Genomic DNA, 24,365 nt, shown 5'->3' with positions numbered 1-24,365 from the left:
CCTACTTGGGCTCCTATGCTGAAGCCAGGACTCTCTGACAGGACACATAGAGGGAGAAGTCACCAGACCCGTGGCTGTAGGAAAGGGCTACCTGCCAGAAGCCCTTTAGTAGAATGAATAAATGAATAAAGAATAAATATCCCAGCCTCTCTGTCCTCTCTCTCCTGTTTCCATGTCTTCTGGCCCCTTCCACTGAACTGGTAGCAGGAAGGCACATGGGATAAAATGTGTAGTGGTCAGCCTCCTGGGATACAGAGAAGGATGCAGAAGGGCAGAGAGTGGATCTGGCGGGGGCACACAGAGCAAAGAATATGCCACATACAGCTCTTCTGCTTGAAGCCCTTCCAAAGGCACCCCACTGTGCTCAAGCTTGAGGCCTACTGTCCTATCTCAAATAGTGAGAAGTCAACATATTAGAATGAAGGAAAAAGGAATTGCAGCTTTCTTACTTCTCCTAGCTAAGTGAGAAGCTGATGACTAATAAGATGCTGCCAAGACCTGCTTTTACGGGAAGATTTTCTGAGATTAGCACGTTGTTCAAATGGATACTATTAAATTAATGTTATTTAAAGAGCTTGTAGATAGTCTCTGCAGTCTTGTTCCCATAGCTACTTTCTTTACACAACTTTACCTCTTTTTCATCATGGTTGATAAAAGTGCAAGTACTACACTAGTCCCAACTGAATGATCTTGATTCTGAGTTTTGTTTCCATCAACAGAGCTGGACCTGTGCCTGGGTTTCATTGCAAAGCTGGGTCAGTCCATCCTTGCAAACACAGTTAACATTTTGTTCTAGCATACCTTCTTCCTTCTTCAAAGAGGCAGATACAAGACTAGTTCTAAATTGATGTGTGTGTTTACCATGTGAAGATTGACAATACTTTAAAAGCACACTTTTAAAGAAAATAATGTTCTCTGTTTCTGTCATCAATGCAATGGCTTTGTTTTAAAAAGTCTTGAGATCTTCCTTTTTCTCTCTCTCTCTTTCTTACTCTCCTTTTCTGCCTGCTCTCTTTCCATTCTTCTTCTATCTTTTCTTCTTTTATATGCTCTCCATTTTTCTTCATTTTCTAAACTTTTTCTACTTTTTACTAAGAATAGAACCTTATCTTTATTTTAAGTTATTTCTTAAAAGAAAAGTATAATGAAAAGAGAAGTATAATGAAAAGATTATCCATAGTTCCAGTCCTTGGAATTAGCTACTGTTAACCAATATATCTGCTTCTAGTCTTTTTTCTACAACTGGATGTTATAAGATAACCCTTTCCGTCTGCCCAATAGTATTTGATGCCTGTTGTCTTGGGGCCACTGTAGAAGTTGCATTTTAATATTATATAATACTTGGGAAAAATTTACTAGGTCATCTCTGTAGGACATGCAACCTAGGTATGTGAGGATGGGTTTTGCAACCTTTAACCCTTTATGCCATTGATGGACATATGAAGATCAAAATTGAAGAAGCTAAGAGGTGGAAATAGGGAGAAAAATCCTTTGGGGAGAGTTGGGAGCATGCTGTAATCCTCATTTTATCTCTAATCCCTGCTTCTTGGTCTGTAGGGTGCTTCCTCTTAATCCTAAAGCAAATGAGTGGAACTCCAAGCTTACCACGCCAAGGGCTTGGCATAGATCACCAGGAGACTCTCAGGACATGGAAGCCAGGTATGGACAGAGGCTTGCAAAACAGATGGCTGTGGTGGGCTGCTGCTCAGAGGGGCACTGGAGACAGGTGGCTTCTCTGGCACAGCCCACACTCCCCAAATTTGTTTCCTTTTGACCGGGTGTGTGCCATACAAGCAGTGCCTCAGTCTGCAGAAAGTTGGGACTCCAACAGAGAGGATCTGCATGTGGTGAACCTTGTCAGGGACTAAGGGATGAAAGTGGGCAGCCATGGGGACACTGGTCTGCATGAAGGAACTGGAGAGCACCAGTGATGAAGAAATCACCAATCCAGATCCCCCACAAAAAGGGTTGATTTTAAACATTTACCATAGTCAAAGAAAACCAATATCTGGTTACAGACGTGTCAGTTATCTCTTCTTACCTCTACCCAGGCCTGGGGGAGTAAAAAAATCCCACCACTGAGGGCAGGAGGATATGAGCAAGACAGGGAAATAAAGAAGGATTGACATGCTTATTTCCTTATCAGAGGTCCTGGTTTGAGGTAGCCTGAGCTGGGGAGGTGTGATGCTGTGAGTTCAAGTGAAATTTTGACTATTATGCGGAACTATACATTATTTACCAAATGATGCAATTTCTGAGACCATAAATGACAAGAGGACACAACCCAAAAATTTATGGAACTATCTCTAGACTTTTCTCAAGAGGTTGGGAAGAACTGACCCCAAAAAGGTGGGATTCGAAGAGCAAATAGTAGACAGAATAGTATTGTGTTTTGGCATGTAATCGAACTGCAACCCTTTATGAATAGGCTTATTTGAATATGCTCATATGTATATAACATATATATGTCTATATACCTTTGAAAATTATTGAAATTATATGTGAATTCACCACTCTAAAGGAAATTAAAGCATTGCACTCAAAGCTGAAGCTACTTTTGATTTCCATTCCTATTTTAACCAAACTTCTCCCAACCCCAAGCCAGTGCTGTGAGATTATACTTATGTTCCTAAAGTTTATTTAATACCACAGGGTTGTTTTTTTCCCTTTTTCTCTTCCATCTTGCTTTTTGATCCTTACAGCAGTTTCTTGTAGATACTAGGAGCAAAGAGGAATGTTAACTGCTAACCATTTTACAGGTGAAAGGCTGAGACTTGTAGATGTTACAGATGTTTCTATGTGTTCACATATGCTTAATGGCATCATGTGCCCTTTCCTCAGGCTTTGTAGCAATCATGAAATGAATTTGTTAAGAAAACCATCCCACAAGAACCTCAAGGTTTGTCTTCTCCGATTTCCTTTCCTCCTCCCTGTAACTGGTCCATTTGGAGAGGAGTCTTTGTTTGCATCCTTGGTATGCTGACCCTCTCTGCTGCCCCTGCATGTCTTTCCTGTTAATGGAAGGGCTGGCATCCCTGCACCTGAGTCATGCCCAATTCATTTTAGTGGACTGGGTCAGCCAAGTCAACATTTATTCAGGCCTGAAGCCATTGGGCAGAGTCTTTTACAACATTAACAGCAGCAGCCAATGAGGAGGCTTGTTTAGTTTGAGTTCATTGCCTTTGGGATTGGTGCCCAAGGCCTTTGGGATAGGTCCATGGCATTCTTTTGTAAGGTGCAATGACCACCTTTTGAGCAGCTTGGGATTCTCACGCATTTCAAATGAGGACAGTTGGTGTCATTTCATTTGGCACTTAAGACAGAAGCCACCTCTGGGTTTCTCTCAGGATTTAGAACCTTCACCCTGTAGCTCACAGTGGGAAGTTTCTCATTAAACATTCAACTCCACATGGCTCTTTAGAGGAGAAAGACTATAAAATACATGTTGGTTGGATTCAGGGGAAATTTATTTAGGTGTTACCTTCCTTTCTAGTCTTTTAAAATTCAACTTAGAATTTTAACCAGTTGAGGACATGTAGGCTGTTCTACAGTTAGAGTCATCATAAAACATATTATCTAAACCAAATGTATCATCTAGGGTTATCCAAGGAACTTCAGGACAAGGGTCATCCCAGCTCTAGTGAACCACTGAGAACACCCTTTGGCAGAATTTATTTGCCTCTTCCATACAGCAATTTACTTTTTAAAAAAATCTTGAATTTCCTCTTCACTGATTAGCCAAGGTATTTAATTGATGGATTTGTGTTTGGGGCATCCTAGGACTGTCAGAATGCTGTTGTAGTTATGAGCAAAACTTTGGAGTGATATCTAAACTTGAATTCTGAATTTACTGCTTGCTGTAAGTGAGACGTTGGCCAAATTATTACTTTTTTAAATGAAGCAGTGAAAAGTAATGGTGAGAAGAAGGGACAGAAAACAAAATGGCTGGACTGGAAACTCAGCTTCCCTACTTACTATATTACTTATAATACCCTGTGCTATAGTTTTCCCATCTATAAAATTGGGATTAAAATACCACTTAGTTTTTGACAAGTTGTAGGATACAAAACCAACACATAAAAATCACTTGATTTTTTATACATTAACAATGAACAATCTGAAAAGAAAATTACGAAGACAATTCTATTTGTAATATCATCAAAAAGGATAAAATACTTAGGAATAAAGTTAACTGAGGAGGCAAAAGATTTTTATGTTGAAAACTACAAGACATTACTGAAAAAAATAAAGCAGATACAAATAAATGGAAAGGCATCTGTGACCATGGATTATAAGATTTAATATTAAGATAGCCATCCATACTACCTGAAGGGATCTACAGAGTCAGTGCAATCCCTATCAATATCTCAATGACATTTTTTGCTGAATTAGAAAAATCTATCCTAGAATTCATATGGAATCTCAAGGGACCTCAAATAGCCATAACAATTTTGAAAAAGAACAAAGTTGGAGTCTAATACTTCCTGGTTTCAAAACTTACTGCAAAGCCATGATAATCAAAATTGTATGGTACTAGCATAAAGGCAGACATAGAGGCCAGTGGATATGAATTGAAATCCCAGAAATGAATTATTGCATATATGATCAAATTATTTTCTAAAGAGCATCAATATCATTAAATGGGGAAATGACAGCCTTTTCAGCATATGATATTGGGCAAACTGTATACCCACACATAAAAAATGAAGCTGAACCCTTACTTTATACCATATAAAAAAATTAGCCGGGCTCGGTGGCTCAGCCTATAATCCCGCGCCTTTGGGAGGCTGAGGTGAGTGGATTGACTGAGCCCGCGGGTTCGAGACCTGCCTGGGCAGCGAGACCTCATCTCTACAATAAATCAAAAAATCGGCCAGGCGTGGTAGTGCGCGCCTGTAATTCCAACTACTCGGAAGGCTGAGGCAGAAGGATCGCTGGAGCCCAGCAGGCGAGGCTGCGGTGGCCGGCAGCGGCCACAGCGCTCCAGTCTGGGCGACCGAGTGAGACTCCAACGCAAAAAAAAAAAAAGAAAAAAAAATTAACTCAAAATGGATCAAACACCTAAATGAAAGAGCTAAAACTACAAAACTCTTCAAAGAGGACAGAAAAGCAACTTTATTACTTTAAATTTGGTAATGATTTCTTGAATATGACACCACAAGTACAGGCAATAAAAGAAAAAAAACTAGATAAATTTAACTTTACTGAAATGAAAAACTTTTGTGCATTTAAGAACACTATCAAAGAGTGAAAAGGCAACCCATGGAATGGGGGGAAATAGTTACAAATCATATATCTAATGAGGGATTGATATTCAGAATTTATGAAGATCTACAACTCAACAACAAAAAGCAAGCAACCTGATTTTAAAAATGGATAAATGACTTGAATAGACATTTCTCCAAAGAAGATATGCACATGGCTAATAAGCACATGAAAAGGTGTTAAACGTTACTAATCTTTAAGGAAATGCAAACAAAAACCACAATGAAATATCACTTCATATACATTAGGATGTCTATTATTTAAAAATATGCAAACAAAAACTAGAGAATAACAAGTATTGGTGAGGATATGGAGAAATTGGAATGGAATCCTTGTTCATTGCTGATGAGAATATAAAATGGGCAGCCATTGTGGAGAAGTGTGGCATTTCCTCAAAAAAGTAAACATAAATTTATAATCCAGCAATTCTACTTCTATATGTCCAAAAAATTCAAAAGCAGGGACTCAAGCATATTTTTACATCCATGTTTTAGCACAGCATTATTCACAATAACCAAAAGTTGGAAACAACCCAAATGTTTATCAACAAATGAATGGCTACACAATATGTGATATGTATTTATGATGGAATATCGTTCAGCCTTAAAAAGGAGTGAAATTCTGACATGTGCTATAACATGGATGAACCTGAAATCATTATGTTAAGTAAAAGAAGCCAGCACAAAAGGATAAATACATGATTATACTTATAAAAGCTATCTAGAAGAGTCAAATTTATAGAGACAGAAGGCAGAATGGTGGCACCAGGAGCTGGGAGAAGGAGTTTGGGAAACTGAAAAAGTTCTGGAGATTGATGGTGATGAGGTTTGCACTTCAGTGTGAGCACTCAATGCCTCTAAGCTGTATACTGAAATATGGTTAAACTGGTAAGTTTTGCATTATGTATATTTTACCACAGTGAAAAACAGCACTCTCCTCTAGTGTTGTTAGAAGGACTAAGCAATCTAATAGTTCTAAAACAAGGGCTGGCAATCCTTTTCTGTAAAGGATTGGAGGTAAATCATTTAGAATTTGTGAGGCATACAGTCTCTTTCATAACTGTTTAATTCCGCTATTTTAGTAGAAAAGTACTCATAGACAATATGTAGGCAATTGTGTATGACTGTATTCCCATGAAATTTGTTTAGCAAAATATGAAGGGGGACCCAAAAATCCCCAGGAATTATCTTTTGGAAGGTGGGCCCCTTGTAATACATGTGGAATTTGTTCCTTTGGATCAAATAGTCAACCAAAGTTTTTATCTGGAAGTTTTGAAAAGATTGCATCACAATTTGCAGAAGAAACACCCTGAGTTGTGGCAAGCAGGTGACTGGTTCTTTCACCATGGCAATGCAGCTGTTCACACCGTGCTGAGTGTTTGTGACCTATGTGTCTCCGCCTCTCTATTCACCTGATCTTGTCCAGAGCGACTCCCACCATGAAAAAGTCCTCAAAGAAAATGCTTTGCCCTTGTGAAAGAGGTAAAACAAAAAAAGTAAGAAGCACTAAAAAGCATCAAAATCAACGATTTCAAAACTGTTTTGAGCAGTAGAGAAAGAATCTCAGTAAGTCTATTGCCTCAAATGAAGAGTACTTTGCAGGTGACTGAAGTTTAAACATGTAAAAATAACTACACAATTTTTAAATAAATGGATTTTGGGGTCCCCCCTCATGGATAGTGGATGAGATTGAGTCCATGGGTAGCATTCTTTCAACCCTCCATCTAAAGCATTTAGAAGAGTTTCTGGTACAGAATCAGTGATATTTTCATGTTAGATATTGCTACTGCTACAGGGGATTGCTATAAGGAATTAAATAAAATAATGCATGAAAATGCCTAACACACACACACTATGTATTATCTAATTTATAGCTGTTAAATCATGACCTATTGGGGATATTTCATGCCAGGTTTGAAACCTGAGGCACAAATCAGGACCCAGGTCTGGCCAAACAGAAACAGGGCAGGGCACAACAGCAATGAATGAAGCACGGACTCCCCTTTACTTGAAGCTTTGCTGGAGCCTATCTGCACCTGTGACAGTCACTACATGAACTGTTGCCCTCCTCTCACTAACTGACAATACATTGGACCTGTTGCTTGCTGCAGGTGGTCCCTGTATGGAGTAAGGTTCAATGTGATCCTTGGACCAGCACTTTCCACATCACTGGAGAATTTGTTAGAAACACACATTTTCAGCAGCCTTACCCTCAGCTCTACTGAGAACTCTGGGGGTGGTGCGTGTCATCTGTCTTGGAACAACCCTCCCCTTCATCCCGAGGTGATTCTGATGCTGCCAAAGTTTGAGACCCACCATTCTATATAATGAAGTGATGGGCTCTCCTCCTGCCTTGATGGGGTTGGAGTTTATGGCTTGGCGAGGGGACAAGCTGTGCTTTTCACCACTCTGTCCTGACACCTCTTCCCCAGCACACATAAGATGTTAGAAACGTGTGTCAAGGAGTGAGCACATGAAAGCAAAGGGTGGTTTATCACATCTTTGTTGTTGCTGCTGCGTTGACATCTGCAAAAGTGACTGAGAGTCTCACTGGTCCCCGGAGAGCTCAGGTAGGGAAAGGCAGGTGTGAAAACCATGCTCAACCAGCACTGAAAGGTGCTCAGGGAAGTTGAGGTCCATAAGGGACACAGGCAGGCACTGATGCAAACCTTCAGTTCAATTCAGGTCTTAAAATAACCCTGTCCATGGCATAAATTAGGCTGAAGACTTCAGGACCCTCATACGCTGCTCATCTTGCCAACAGCTGAGGGGAAACATTTTTCTCTCTTTTTTCTGCTCCCTCTGAACTTGGTTTGGTGATGGTGTTGGCAGGGTCTTCTCATTAGGGGAATGTTAGTTTGGAGAATTCTCCAGTTGGCTATAATTCTCAATGTGTGTCAAACACACCAAAAGACGTTTCCCTTCTCCATGGCCCAGGACCGCTCCAGTCTACGCACACATAGTTTCTGCATGACCACAGCCCTCTCTGACAGCAGGATGACCCCTTCCACTCATCCCAAGCCCAGACCTTTTGGTTCCTTTGTAGAGATACATCCCAGGGAGGGCAAAGGAACCTGGAAACATCTGCTGAAATTAATGGCTTTCTGCCTCAAAGGAACTGGAGGGAGGACCTCCCAGGCGATGGAGGAATCCACTGTCTCCCAGGTAAACTGTGAGAGCACAGAGGTATGAACTTGAGAGGAGAGGTTGACAGAACGGAATGTAAGCCTTCCCAGGCATGTGGAAGTCAAGACGGGGTTTGTGATTGGAGGCTGGGCTGTGGTAAACACGAGTGTTCTGTTCACATCCAGGATCCAAAACAAGTTGTGAGAAGGGGCACCTTTCTTCTGGAGTCATCTTCTGCCCCACCCACTTTCTCTCTCTCTCTCTCTCTCTCTCTCTCTCTCTCTCTCTCTCTCTCTCTCTCTCTCTCTCTCTCTCAAGAGCAGTAGGTAGAAAGAGGTATGTACATTTGAAAAAAAATGGATTCAAACGGTGTGAGCATCACACTTCTTGCAGTTGGATGAGAAGGGAATAGTTGCCACTGTGAATGCTGCCAAGTGCCAGTCACTTTTTCTATCACAAGGAGCTAGTTAGAGGTGATAGCAATGGTGATGGTGAAGTATGCCAAAAGTGGAGTGCATTAGCAAAGCTACCACGGGTCTGATAGGAAGAAGGGGCCACCTGCACTGTGTTCAAGGACCTTCCCATTCCTCCAGTTCCCCTCTTTTACTGGCTGGTGTTCCTGATTTATTGATTGGGGCATAATGTCCTTCATTTTTCTACTGCAAAAAGTAAGTAGGACAGAGTTTTAACTACAAATGGGATAATGTGACTCAAGTGCAGATTAATGCATATTTAACTAATAGAGTGTCTTCCCCCGAGTAACCTTAACTAATGAAGAACACACCAAGCCCCTAAAGGCAAAGAGAAGGGTATCAAAGTACACAGGAATTTATCATCATAAGTTGGGCATTGCTGATTTATCATTTATCCCTGGGGCTGGTATTTGATGTTCACCTCTGTGCTGAGTGTTCTGAGGAATTCAGACTTCAGTACTCAGTGGTCAGTCTTCTCTGTTAGTTTCCTTGGAGAGAAACATTCATAATTAACCCTCATAAAGTCTGGACTCAGAGTAAGTGCGATGGGTGAACATTCAAAGAATAGGAGGAGAAGTATGACTTAAATCATGAGATAGGAGGAAAAGGCCTTTCAGGCAGAGGAAATAGCTCAAGCAAAGGTTTGGAAATTGGAGTGGGCAGAAGGTGATTTGCAAGGGGAGATGAGTCCAGTATGGTTGGAGTGAAGGATGTTAGGGGGCCCATATGGGGTACAAATGCCAAGTGGGGAGTTCTAATTTTATTGCCTTTGAAATGGGGAACCCAAGAGGGTTCCTGAGCATGAGATGACAAGATCAGATTTGTATTTTGGGTATGAAAATCAGGATAAAATGCAGAAGGTGGGATGGGAGAGGTTGGCAGCAGGTCACCAATTGAGGTGTCTATTATTTTAGGCAGAACTGTATTGACAATATTGAAGGCAGAAATGGATTGTGCAAGCTGATGTAGGTCATTAGGACGGCAGGATTATTTTGGTGGTAGTGGGGAACAAGTTGCTGATGGTCATGCCTCAACTGAAAGTCTCTAAATGCCCATTTCAACCTGTATTGTGAGAAATTACTTCCAAAGGCCTTCGGAGCCCTGACAGACCCTTCCTATAACCTCCTTCTGAAGGATGTGGGAGGCTGAGACATCTGAGGAATGAAGCAGGATTGCACAATTGAATTTTCTACCTGGGTCCAACCTCAGGTCTGGTACCGTCTGTGGGAGGGTGGTACTGAAGATTTTGGGCTCTGCCTTATAATTCCATCAGGGAGATTTCTTCAATGTGCTAGTTTATACTTGGAGTCTTGGGCCCCTCCCAAGGAAGAACAGACTGCTTTGGGAGCTACATCATGACCTAGATGGGCTTTGATCAGTCATTAGAGTAACTCCTCCTTCATTGTATTACTGAACTGCCACATTGCTTACTACTTTATAAACATAATTTTCTTTAGTCCACATTATGCCCCTTTACTACCAACTTACTAACAATGAGATTGGGGCTCAGAGAGTTTCTGAAACTTATTTTTCCTGTTTTTATTTCCTAGTTTTGATAACAATTAAATCCATTGGTATTCTATTAGTATTTGCCATTTTATCTCCTTTGTAACATGAATTATTTTTCTTTCTCTCTGGTGGTTTTTAGAACCTTCTCTTTATCTTAGTGGAAATCATTTTTTATTCATTATGTTGGATACTTTGTAGATCTTGTCAATCTTGAAGTTGATGTCATTCAATTGTGTTGATATTGTTTGCTTGCTTCAGTCAGATACTTTGTTCTCATGCTTTCTCTTAGTTATTCCGTACAACAACCCTATAAGCTGGGTAATACATCTCTTCTTACAGATGAGAAAAATGAGTCTTAGAAAGGTAATGTTACTTTTCTGAAGTCACCTACAATGGAGTAGGGGAGGCAGGCAGGATTCATATCTAAGTCTGTCTCTCTCTAAGTTTATGATTTTTAACCTCATAAACTATGTTGCTTTTACCATAGAGCCTTGTAAGTAATAACTGCTATCATTGTGTTCAGTAAAATTGAGCAATAATGCCTCTATTGATTAACAATGTAAGGTTTATTTTATTTTTTTTGATAGACATGACATCAAAACAAGGTAGCAACAGTGATAAAAAGGGGTCTTCGGTGGTAAAAGTGAAATGGCCCTTTAAGTGGTTATCCATACAATGTCTTCTCACACCAACATTCAGTGATGCAAGGGTCCTTCACCTCCCTAGCAACTTCAAACTGTGTAGAAACCCAACTTAACTGGATTAAGTCAACAAAAAGGATTTACTGTCTCATGTGACTGAAAAGTACAGGAATTTCTACCCTTAAGTCTACTAGACATAGCAAGATCGAAGAGCCTGAAAGATGTCTTTAGGGCTCAGACTTATGGCTCCATTATCAGACAAAATGACTGCCAGCCATAAGACTCACAACTCTTCTTTCAGTTCCTGTGGAAACAGTGCCTCTTTTCAGCAATTGTCACATTGCCTCTGATTATCCCAGTCTTAGTGCCTTGGTTGGGAGTCTGTTCACATTAAATCAGATGAAATTGAAAGAGAAAGCAAGGTGGTTTACTGAAGAACAAAGTGCTGAATTCAGGACATGGGGACATGGATGCTGTGCATCAAAAAGAAAGATGTTTCCCACATTGAACTCTGGAGAACACTTTGAGGGCTCTGAGAGGTGGAGATGGGGGAACAGAGCGTTGAAGCAGGGTGGAAAGGACTCAGTGGAGTCCAGACTCCTAAGTTAAGAACCTCTGAATCACAACTCCAGGGGGCACTATTCATGTGGTGGTGTCTATGTAATCAGTCCACTTGCTCAAGTCTTAATTCAACTAGGGCAGCTCAGTCCTTGCCAGTTTTATGTGGGACACCATAGATTTTAGTTAAAGATTGAAAAAGAATGTATTTACCTAAAGACATTAAATGGTAGAGGTGTGGGGATCCTGGGAAGCTGGCAGAAGCGAGACCTGTGAACTGTAGAAGGGAGCATCTACCTCACATTCCAATTACTGAGCAGGTTTCTAAAAGGAGAAGCAGAGGCACTGGGAAAGGGAGAGGACCTGTGATGGGAGCCAAGATAAAGTAACTGGGGTAGACTGCCCTAGGATGCTAACTGTGGGTGTCACCAGCTGACTCAGGTGGGAATCCCTGCCCAGGACATGGTTGTCTCAACAAGCTATGGTCACATCTGCATCAAGTCGTAAGAAGTGTGTCTTAGGGTCTTCGAGGCATTTTTTCTGGACTCTTCTTACACTCCAGAAAAAATAAAGATGAAGGATAAAAGGAGAGTCTGCCAGAGAAAAGCAGGGTGTGACTTGAAGTCACCAGAAAGATTGGGGGAAAAATCTGGTATCTGTACTTTGTCCTTTTTGAGCCCTTGAGTACTTGCTGTGTTCCTGGCCCAGTGGTCAGCATTAAAAGGGGAAGATCCAAAACCTACATGAATGTTTCAACTGTCATGACCCAAGGCACCCTATGCAAGAACTTGCCTTTTGTCCAGTCGTGTAGTGGTAAATGTTTAACAACCAACTTTTTTTTGTGGGAGGGGTGCCAATTTGTGACATTTACCAATATCTGTGGTAGAAACACTCCTAGATCTGGGCAGAGACGAACAGTAGTGCATCATTATAAGTATTTTCTCTGTACAAATACTAAAGGTGCAAATAACCTCAAGAATATAGATAACAGCAAAATGTGGTAAAATAATTAGAAAGTGATGACTCTTAAGTATTTATTACCTTTGTCTTGAATGTACATTATTTAAGTATAAATATATAATTTAATTTTTAATAACAACTGTGTCTAATAATGGGTTCACAAAATTCCAGAAAAGTTCACGATTGGCTCTTATGAGTCCTTTCAGGCCGGCTCCAGCACACACCACCTTGTTCTCTTCATTCTCCCAGGCCCCAGGGGTTTAGTCTGTCTCCCTATCTTCTTTTAGAAGCGTCACTCCAAGGCCAATTCATTGCCTAGACTCGGTATAGGTCAATCTCTTGGATGTGTTTTCTTTGAATTGAGGCAGAAACTTTGTCTATTCTTCTCCCTCTCCTTGGGGTGGTCCAGCAAGGCATGGCAAACAGCTGATGAGGGAGTGAGTGGCTGCTGGATATAGGCTGATGGTGGAGGCTACAGAAATGAATTTTAGGATTCCCTGAGCCACATCTATGCAGCTTCTGAGGTTTCTTGGTCGTGGTAACCATCTCAGGTGTAACCGTTTGTTTAATGGCTAATTGCATAGCTGGACCATCCCTCCATGAGGACAGGGACTGAAGTTGACTTTTAATTGCTCCAATCCTAGCGTCTGGCATGTAGTAAATGATCAGTCAATATTTGTTGGCTCTGGCTAGTTCTACAAAGTTTAGTAATGCTTTATCTTAACTACATAAGGAATACACAAATGCATTTTTGTAGGAAAAATTGTTTAACACTACAGATAAAGCTAAGTATCGACTGACCAGCTCCCAATCCTAAATACCTCTTTCCTAAATACCCAAGTGACTGCAGTAATTGGTATGGCGTACATCCTTTTAGTTTGTTTTCATTTACTTACAAATGTATGAGTTCTGACAATTAAGTTTGTGAACTTGCCACCATGTGCTTACGTTGGCAGCACTGTACAAACAACTTGATAAGGTTTCATAACCTTGATATATCAGTGTCTCACAGTTGTGTTTGTGTTAACATGTGGCGATGGCTTGCTGAGTGGTGTTCATTATTGTTGCATGTTTTTGTGTGCTGTCACAAGAATGTCAGAGCTTGAATTAGAGCAATACACAAACATTAAATTTCTTGTTAAACTTGGCAAATGTGGAAGTAAAATCAGGCACATGTTAGTCCAAATTTATGGGGATAATGCCATGAAGAAAACAAAAGTATACAAACTGATTAAACGTTTTTCTGAGGGGAGAGAGAGCATCACTGATGAAGACAGGCCAGGACTGTCAGGAAAGAGCAGAATGATGAAAACATTGCAAAAATTCATAGAACTGTGAGGCAAAATCGTCAGCTGACTGTGAGAAGCATAGCAGACCAAATAAATATCAATAGAGAAACAGGAAAATCTTAACTGAAAATCTTGGCATGAGAAAGGTGTGTGTAAAAATGGTCCCGAAGGAGCTCTTGCATCATGACAATGTACCAACTGACATAGCACTGCCTGTGAGGGAGTTTTTAGCCACTAAACAAATAACTGTATCGGAACACCCTCCCTTCTCACCTGTTCTGGTCTCCAATTACTTTTTTCTTTACCCAAAGATAAAGGAAATATTGAAAGGAAGACATTATGATGACATTCAGGACATCATGGGTAATATGACAACAGTTCTGATGGCCGTTCCAGAAAAGGAGTTCCAAGGTTGCTTTTATGGGTGGACTAGGCACTGGCATTGGGGCACAGATTCTCAAGGGGAGTACATCAAAAGTGACCATAGTGATATTCAGCAATGAGGTATGTAGCACATTTTCTAAGATAAGTTAGTAAACTTAAATTATCAGACCTTGTATCTGCAGAAATATATGGTATTGCTTTGAAACTTTTAACTTGTATTTTGAAACAATGATAGACTCACAAGAAGTGGCAAACATAGTACAGTGAGATTCCTTGTACCTATCTCCAGTTTCCTGCAATGGTTGCATTTTATATAACTATATTACACTATCAAAGACAGAAAATCACATTGATAAAATGTGGGCATATCGTTCTATGCCATCTTATCACATATGTAGATTTGTGTGACTACCACCACAGTCAAGATATAGAATTATCCCATCGACAGTTTATTCCAATTATTTCATCACCTATTCTTTTATGGTCGCACCTCTTCTCCCTGCTCCTCTACTCTCTAACCCTGACCAGCCATAATCTGTTCTCCATCCCTATAATTTTGTCCTTTTGAGAATGTCCTAGAAATGGAATCATATAGTATTTGATCTTTTACACTTGTGTTTTTCCACTCAGCCTAATACCCTTAACATTATGACTTTGCTTGTTTTTAACATAAATGACATTATGTTGCACACATTCTTTCTAACTGAACTATGTGTGTCCCAGAGGCTTTTTCCTTTTAGTATACTCATATATATCTAATTCTTTATAACTGTCACATAATATTCCATAAGATAGATCTTCATACTTTCTCAATTCTTCAATTGATGATTGTCTATGAACTCTTTTTTCTCTCCTTGAGGTGCTGCTTACCAGGCGCTGCTTTCCCGTGTCCTTTGTGTGAGTTGTTCTTGGCCACTGGCAAAGCCGAAGGAATGGGATTTGGGAGAAGGGGGTACACAGAGTTCACAAAGGTAGTCTCCAATCTTGAAGAAAGGCACATCAACAAGCTTTCGTGGTTCTTGAATCTTTTCTTCTGTTTAACTCTTTTGCCAGGAGATGGCTTATTTTCTAACTTCCCAGACAAATGAATGAAGCCAGAGGTGGAGGAAGAGACAAGTTCTCTTCAGTTGCCCACTCATGTCAATGGTGGTTTTCTTTTTTCTTTCTTTTTTTATTTTTTGAGTTGGAGTCTCACTTTGTCGCCCAGACTGGAGCGCAGTGGCTGCTCCCGGCCACCACAGCCTCGACCTACTGGGCTTCGGCGATCCTTCCACCTCAGCCTTCCAAGTAGCTGGAACTACAGACACGCACTACCACGCCCGGCTAATTTTTTTTGATTTATTGTAGAGATGAAGTCTCACCAAGTTCCCCAGGCGGGTCTCGAACCCGTGGGCTCAGGCAATCCACTCACCTCAGCCTCCCAAAAGCACGGGATTACAGGCTGAGCCACCGAGCCTGGCTCAGTGGTGGTTTTCATAGCAGTGATCTCTGCCCCCAGGCGTCCAGAGAGAGGTGCTGCACACCACACACACAAACACACACACACAACACACACACACACACACACACACACACGCACGCACACACACACACCAAAAAGGGTGGGAGCACGTGATAGAATGTAAACCAGCCTTCTTTTGACCTCTGTGTGGGTAGTAAGACCATTTGTGTGACAAGTGGGTTAAAGGTGTCCCACAAGCTTGTGATGAGGGACTGATTCTGCAGGGCACTGGGTGTTGGGTGACAGGGTGAAAGTGACTTTGGAAACCCTTCTTTGAGTCCCACCAAGCCATCACGAGCTGCAAGCTCTCAGCTTCATCCTGAGGGAACCCTAACATGGTTTCTAAGTCAGAAAGCATTGTCAAGCCCCAAACCAATACCCAGGCAAAAGTGATTTGTAAGGACTCCAGGCCTTCTTTTGCCTCTGCTTCCTCCTTTTGCCACATTCTGAGTATTTTGTACAAAATCTTGGGCCTGTTAGCCATGTCTGGAAGACTCAGAACTTTATTTAAAGTTTTCTTTTTATTTGGGAGAATAAGACCAGCCTCATTTTAATAGACTAAACCAGGAATCTAAACGAAAGCAGAGGCCATGTAAACAAAACCCTTTTATGTGGTGACTCTAAATGAGTTTACTTTAACAAAAACAGGACAAGTAAATAAGTGAGGTTTACAAATATAAACTGCAAAGTTGCTGAAGTGTGAGATAAATTGTGTAAGGCCCTTCTGTTTAAATTCTATGACCTGGCATTTCTCCTTTTGAGTTTCTATCAGAGGGGATCTAGGGAGGAGAGAATGTTCTGTACAGGAGAAAAGAATGTCCTCCAGTGGGGTCAACCAGGGACCTGATTAGGAGACCTCCTGCAAGGGATACCAGGGCTGACTGCTCCTTTCTCCCAGTGTGCAGGGAGATGGGCTGGTGATGTCACTGATGCGCCCCTACCCCTGTGGAAGGAACTCTTAGAAACAGCTTGTTCTGTTTTCACAGCCCAAGAGAGCAATACACCGGTGGTGAGGGACCTCAGAGGAATGACCAGAAAAATTCCATCAGATGTCATTGTTACCTCAGGGGAAATTTCCCTCCTTTATCCACCAAGAGGCAGAGGGTGTGCCTAGCAGGTGGAATTCATTATGAAGATGAATGTCCTTGCCAGAGGGATTGGTGACCTGGCATTCAACCACCCTCCCAGGGAAAAATATCTAAACATGGCATGAGATTTCATCTGGGTGGTTCCAAGACAGTCAATTGGAGTTGGAGGTGCGTGTAGGGGTCAAACCAGTACAAGTACTGTGGGGAAAATGCAAAGAACGAGGGAAGGGTGGTGAGCTAACCTATGTGCAGGGTTGTGCTAGTAAATGGTTAGCAACCAGCTCTCAGAGTTGGGGGCAGAGCCCTGATTTGTAGTGTTTGGGGATTTCTGTGGTATGAATATTCCCAACATGGGTAATTGCAAGTTTTCAAAGGGAAGTCACTCAGCTCACAAAATTCTTGAATATTTAACAATCCGCTCTCTAGCTGGTAGAGCTGGCTCCAGTATACCACTGCCTGCCTGGTTCAGGAAGTAAGTCTTAGAAAGTTGAGGTTTTGGGGGGGAGAGTAAAGTCTGAACCATTTTCCTGATGATTTAGAATGCCCTACATTTCTTTTATCATAATACTTAGAATAATTGTTCAATGTCTGCTTGCCCTCCTAGACTCTATGGCAGGACCGCATCTGTCTTGATAACTGATGTATTCTAGTGCCTATCATAGTGCTTAGAACATACTGGGGGCTCAAAACATGTTTTGATTAGTCCAAGGAGCTGTTGAATGCTATATCTAATAATAAAAGCACCTGTTATGTGCTGGGCACTGGACTAATCCCTTAACAGAAAAAATCCAATTCTATCTTCATAGTGACATTCTCATAATATGATAGGTGACTCACAAGGAAGACTGGTTACAAATAAAGTTATCTAGGCTCTGCCTCAGATCTTGCTGAATGTGCAGGATCCAGGAATCTTCATTTAAACAACTTCTCAGATGGATTTTATGCATACTTGAATTTTAGAACAACTTCCTGATAATGTTGATCTTAATATTCCTGTTTTGCAGGTGAGAAAATGGAGGTCGATGGGCCCAGTAAATTCTCCATGGTTACACATTGGAGAATTGGGGGATCTAGGACACCAAGCTAGGTCTTCCAGATGCCAATTAAAAGGTTAGATGGGCTCCCATAGAATAAAACTGAATGAATGAATTAATAAATGACTGACAGATGATTCCACTGGGTATATACTGTGGGATTCCAGAGGCAAGAGGGGAAGCCAGTCAGAGTCAATTATATGAGATTTGTAGTGAGGTAATAGGCCAGGCTTAGAGTGGCAATAGTGGACATAGAAAGTAAGACACTGAGAAAATGAACAATTATCCAATTCTGCGGTCTATGTCAGGTACATTCTTAATGCCTCTTCATGAATGAACTTAACATCATAACTTCATTAAATCTGCATAGCATCTCAGCAGGAGAACTGCTGTCACCCATGTGTTTTGGAGTGTGATTCAGAAAGAATAAACTCATGGAGTTCACAATTGGGAAGCAGAGCAGCTGAGACTGGAGCCCTCATTTCTCTCAGTTGATATTCATTGGCCCCTGGTAAGTCAGGGTTCAAATTCATACACTGTGACTAAAGGGAATGTGAGGGCCACCATGAGGGAGGGTGGAAGCAAGCTGTAGGGAGTGGGATTTCTGCCAGCCCTCATCAGGGGAGCTTTGGCAATGGCTGGAAGAAACAGTTTCTTTCAGAAACAACCATCAGTTGCCACGACCACTGGAAAACACAAGCCTGTGTCTCTTCCTGGGAAATGTCATTGTTGCTGGGGCATCCCAAGCACTGATGTGGACAGATGCTATCTGCTGGAGAAATGATTTCCTTATGGTTCTTCAGTAGCATGGGCCCTGCATTTTGTCTTATCCCATGGCCATGTGTAGGTCAAATGGGGCCGAGAGCATCTGTTCTGAGGCAGTTTTTTGGAGATAAAAGTCATCAGGGATGATTAAAACTTCAGAATGCAAGTAGGTGATTTCTGAAGAATGTTCTCTGTGTCATCTTTTCCTCCCTTTTCTCCTCCACTCACAGTTTTGTGGAGAGCTAATGGCAAAGTTATGAAAATAAAAGTCTTTCTGACTAGAAGAGACACATATTTGCATGGTGGGGGGAGATGGAGTTGGAGAGCCTGCATTTTGCCTGAGGATAATACTTCTCAGTGTCTGCATGGAGGCTTCCTTTAAAGAATGGATGGGAAGAAGACAGGACACGAGGCTGAAAGGAAGAGCAGAGGGCAACAACCAAATACTTCTGCCAGGGCTATGCTTTTTATTGACCCACCTTTGTGATGTTCTTTTTTAAAGCACAGGAGTGTGGACAAAAGGTGCAGGCTTCCTATGTCATTATTGGGATTATAAATTGTTATAATCTCTCTGGAGTGTAGGTTGACAAATACCGCAACCTTTCATGGGTGACTATCCTTTTTTTTTTTTTTTATCCAGGCTGGAGTGCAATGGTGGGATTCTGGCTCACCATAAGCTCAACCTCCTGGGGTCAAGCTATGTTTCTGCCTGAGCCCCCCGAGTGGCCGGGACTCCAAGTGCATACTACCATACTCAGGTAATTTCTGTTGTTTTTGTAGAAATGATGTCTCATTATGTTGCCCAGGCTGGTCTTAAATTCCTGGGCTCAAGTGATTCTCCCACCTTGGCCCCCCAAAGTGCTGGGGTTATAGGAATGAGCCACCACACCTGGCCTGTCTATTCTTGACTATTATAAATCACTTGGGTTTTGGAATTGTTACTGCAGCATAATTTAGCCTCATCCTGACTAAAGTAGTAAGTAATGATTTATATTTAGGTAAAAATGTAGTTACATTCTATAACAGAACCCTGTGCAGCTCTAAAATAAGGAGATAGTTTACATTTGTTAATGTATAAACCTCTCTGTATTAGTCAGGGTTCTCCAGAGAAATAGGGCCAATAGGATTGGAATTGGCTTATGTGATTATGGTGACCAAAAAGTCCCGAATCTGTTATCTGCAAACTGGAGAACCAGGAAAGCCAATGATGTAGTTCAGTTCAATGGCCAAGTTCAAAAGCCCAAGAATTAGGAGCACTGAAGTCTGAAGGCAGAAGAAGATGGATTTCCTAGCTCAAAGAGAGAGTGAATTCTCCCTTCCTCTGCTTTATTGTTTTATTTGGACCCTCAATGGATTGAATGATGCCCACTCACACTGGTGAGTGTGATCTTCTGTACTAAGTCTACTGATTCAAATGCTAATCTCATCTTGAAATAACCCTCTCTGGCACACCCAGATATAATGTTTTGCCAGCTATCTGGGCATTCCTTAATTCAGTTTACTTGACACATGCAATTAACCATCACACTCTCCAAGATATACTTATAAGTAGAAAAGACAACATATCAAATAGCATACATGGCATGAACCCAGTTTGATAAAGTTATCTATGTAAACTATAGGGTACTTTAAGTATTTAATAATTGGATTGCAGAATATCTTCCTTTTTGTGATATCTCGAACAGAATTTTCTCCATGCTTTTTCCAGGCTCTTGATTCTTAGGTGGACTCCTTCATGATTTTGGTTTCTCAGCAGCTCTAATTTGTATGACGCCATAAACACTCAGGAAGCCAAACCCTATAAAAGCCTATCTTTACTCTTGTCTCATGACACACATAATATGTTGAATTCCCAGCACATAAAGATCTCACCGGGTGCTGAAATGGTGGAAAGTGCTTTATGTTGATGTGTTTGGGAAGACAACTCCCCCAGCTCCCTGTGTGGCTCCTTTTTATTCTGTCATACAGTATAGTATGTGGTTGCCTAGGATTTATGAAAAGACATATTCCATTTTTACCACTTCACACAACTCTCTATCTCACATTGCACCCTAATACCACCACTGCCATCGGTTAGAAAGTGAAAACTTAACTCAGTCTTTGGCAGCCTCACCCCTTCCTGATGGTATTGGTTGCCCAAGTGACTGGTGTGTGGTTTTACAATGGATTTGTAAGCTCTCTTGGCATCGTGTAGGCAAAATGCATGATCACATCAGTATTTGCTCGTGCAGTCAAGAATCTATTAGTAAATGTGGGTCTCCCCAGCCCTAGGATGACTTGAAGATTTTAACACTAACACTCCTCCTACTACTAATAGAAATGGTTGAAGTAGCATTAAAATTAATACCAGCTATCCTTTATTGAATGTTGGCTGTGCTGGACCCTGTGCTTACATTTAATATGCATTATCAGGTTGTAGTCTCACTTATACACATTTGAAGGAGTATCATGGTCATCTGCACTTTAAAGATGAGGATGTTGAATATTAAGATGTGAAGTTAATGATCTGGAGTCACATAGTGGGGAAGGGGTAATGCTGAGATTGCAATGCGGATATCTTAGACTCCAGATTTTGAGCTAGAATTTCTCACTGTTGGTGCAGGGCTTGTTAAAGCTGAGGCACATGCTTTAAGGTGACCCTCACTCCCCACCATAATCTTCCACTAGGTCTACAAGGCCTAAATCTGAGTCAGTAAAAGGGAATAGAATAGAGAAGATTAAGAAATCTACCATCAAGGCATAGACAAACCTCAACAATGCTTCCCTTTGGTACCTCCAAAAGTGAGACTGAAAAGTGTGCTCGGAAAATGCCTGCCTGGCTGCCCGCAGGCTGCCGCTCTCATCAGCCCATTGATCACACATATCTTCAGCCACATCCACCAGGAATTCCACATGACTTCACAAGATGGTTTCCACACTTGTAATTTCTGGGAACCTATTCCTTTCCTCCAGTGCAAGTCCTTTTCCTCTCCCTCTGTGCTACCAAAAATGAAGTAGAGAAAAAACGCCGGTGACTTAACAACCCTTCAGGCAACTGGTCTGTTTATCTTTGACTTGAAGTTCTATTTCTCAAGAGCAATTGTGGAAAGAGTAGAGGAAACCATGATTTTTGATAATTCCACCTTTTCCCAGCTTGACAATCTCCTCTCCAAGGCCACTCATGCAGCCCAGTTGGAACACTCTCAATCTCTCAATCTCCATTGCCATCAGTGAAGCTGTAAAAGTCATTTCCTTCTCTTGGGACCAGGTCCAGATGCCGTAGGATCGCTGACAGTGCCCTGCAGAACCTGAACCAGGTTCATCTCTCCCCATTGCCACCGCCACATATTCCTCTATTTATTGAATTCAACATACCATGTTCTCTGAGACCATGTTCTTTGGTGTGTATCCCCTCCACCCACACCTGGAACACTTCCTTTCCATGTCCAAACCAAACCCACCCTTTTCCCCCCACTTGGTAAACCCAACTTATCCTTTGGACTAAGCTACATCTTGCTTCCTATAGGAAGCCTTTTCTGACCATCACCCTGTCAGGCATTCCTGCCTGGAATAAATCCACCCTCTACCTCATGTTCTCAATTCCTCTGTACTTCTAATTAAAATCATCATAGAGCTCAGCATACTACTTATCGGACTGTTTGATTCTTTTCTAATTCTTTTTGATCTTTTATAAAGTTGTTTGTGAAAGAAGTCTGTAAAGGCTCCTGACAACTTGACTACCTGACTTTTTTGTAAGTCCATTGAAACAAGGGCAAGCTATGGTGGTTTTCTACTGTATATGAGAACTGAACGTAAGGTTTTTTTTTTAAAGGTTTATTTCATGCATATCAGATTGCAACGGAAGGTATAACTTGGTATCCTGGACTGTGACATGCTTTTTGTTTGTTTGCTTTGCACCCTCTGAAATGTGTGCTTCTATAAAGCTTTCTCACTCCCCAAAAAGGAAAAGGAAGGGAGATTACATGTCTGTCTTACTCTGTCTCCCTAGTACCACTGGTGCCCAATAACTGATAGACTGTGTGTAGAAGAGAGGGCTCAATTGCATGCAGAACTGAGCCATCTTCATACATTCATAAGTAGGCATTTCAGTCTGTAGTCTTATCGCTGACATGCCCCTCCTCTGCAGCCGTGGCAAAAACTCACAAGCTGTTATCACTAGGCTTGTATTTTTCCATGCTGAGTTTTCCTCCCCATTCCTGTTGATGGAAACTTTTGCTCTCCTCCTGGGTTTGCAGTCTTTACTCCCACACCACCTCTGCCCGATACTCACGTCCCCCACTGTCTCCCTCCTGACATTCTTTCTGCTTTTTATTTGAATGCATCACTTTTGGCAAGAGGCAAAGTTTCTTCTGGCCATCCTCACATTCTATCACTCTAAAGCTTACTCATCTTGCATATGTTATAGACTCTGAGTCATCAACCATACCTCTGTGCCCTGTCCCCACCTTCCCCAAGTACAGGCCACTGATGAACCTGGTGGACCACCCCAGAACGCCCTTGGATGGTCTTACCATCCTTGTTCCCTTGGGAAGGATGACACAAAGAAGGCATTATGCCAGTCTCTGAGCAGGTCCCTCCCACCATATTGCTGCTGTTGCCATAAGGACCAGCTAAGAAATGTTTATATTAATTCAAATGCTCTTTGGGGGTGGGGGTGCAAAACCAAACAACACCCGCTGTGGAGAAGTTGCAGGTGTGCTGCTTGAAGAGGATTAACTCTGCTGTGTATAGCCTTGTTTCTGTGGTGACCACATGTGCTGATCGCCTTGGAAACACCTCAGTGAGCTGTGCTGGGATTGTCAGAGTATAGACCATTTCTGGAAAGGTCAATGTGGTGCATGTCCATCCTTCTGTCTGTCTTTGTACCTCTGTTTCTTACTGTGTCTTTCTCTTTCTCCTTCTTGTTCATTCATACACATGCATAAACCCACACATTTATCTTTAGGGACAGTTTCAGCCTCTTAGGGAGACATAAAGCACCCTATACAACAAGAAGGCTGTCTGAGGGATCTGCTTGGCACTCTGTGCTACACTAGATAATTGATTGAGTCCAAGTGGATGAGCATTTGAGTCTGGTTATGAGCTGAGGCATTTTAGCAGAATAATTTGGAGAGTCCATGGGATTGTCCTCAGTTGGTGCATGATAACTAGAGTGTGGTTATCTAGGAGCTGCCACTGCTTCTGGGCAAATCTAATCACTTGTTAGGCGGGTCGTTCCACTAAATACCCACCCCAATGCTTGGTCCTGCAGAGAAACCCTGTACATACCTCATCCCACTGATAAACCCTCAATCTCCCTCATGAGTCTGTGTCTGTCTGGCCTCATGTCCTGGGTGTCACTGGCCTGTGTCACGTGCTGTGTCTTTCAAGGGCAGTGTGCATGAGTGTGCTAGAGTGTGTGTGTGTGTTTGTGTGTATATGCTGTTGTGTAACAGAAGTACTCTGGCTGGAACACCTCTGCAATGGGACACATTTTACCCAGCCAGGTATAAATATTTGCTCTTGGCCCAGCCTGCAAAGTATCTCCTTCAAACTGTTCTTTTCCAACTAGGCTGTTGAAAGGATAGGACTGTTCCCTTCCAACTTGGCAAGACCAGGAAAAGCACCTCAGTGTTAAGGGCGGAGGCCTGAGGGTCCTACTTCCTTCTCTTCTAGAAAGGTGACTTGCCCTGATGCCTTCAGCTCTCTAGTTCCTCGAAGAGGGGTCTTCAAAGGACTATAGCCTGGGGCCTTCTGTTCACTAGTCCCAAAGTGTCCATGTACAGAAGGCCAT

This window comes from Carlito syrichta, unplaced genomic scaffold (assembly GCF_000164805.1).
Source record: "Carlito syrichta isolate Samal-C Ts95f unplaced genomic scaffold, Tarsius_syrichta-2.0.1 Scaffold108124, whole genome shotgun sequence".
NCBI lineage: Eukaryota > Metazoa > Chordata > Mammalia > Primates > Tarsiidae > Carlito > Carlito syrichta.
Note: the sequence above shows the minus strand (reverse complement) of the source record.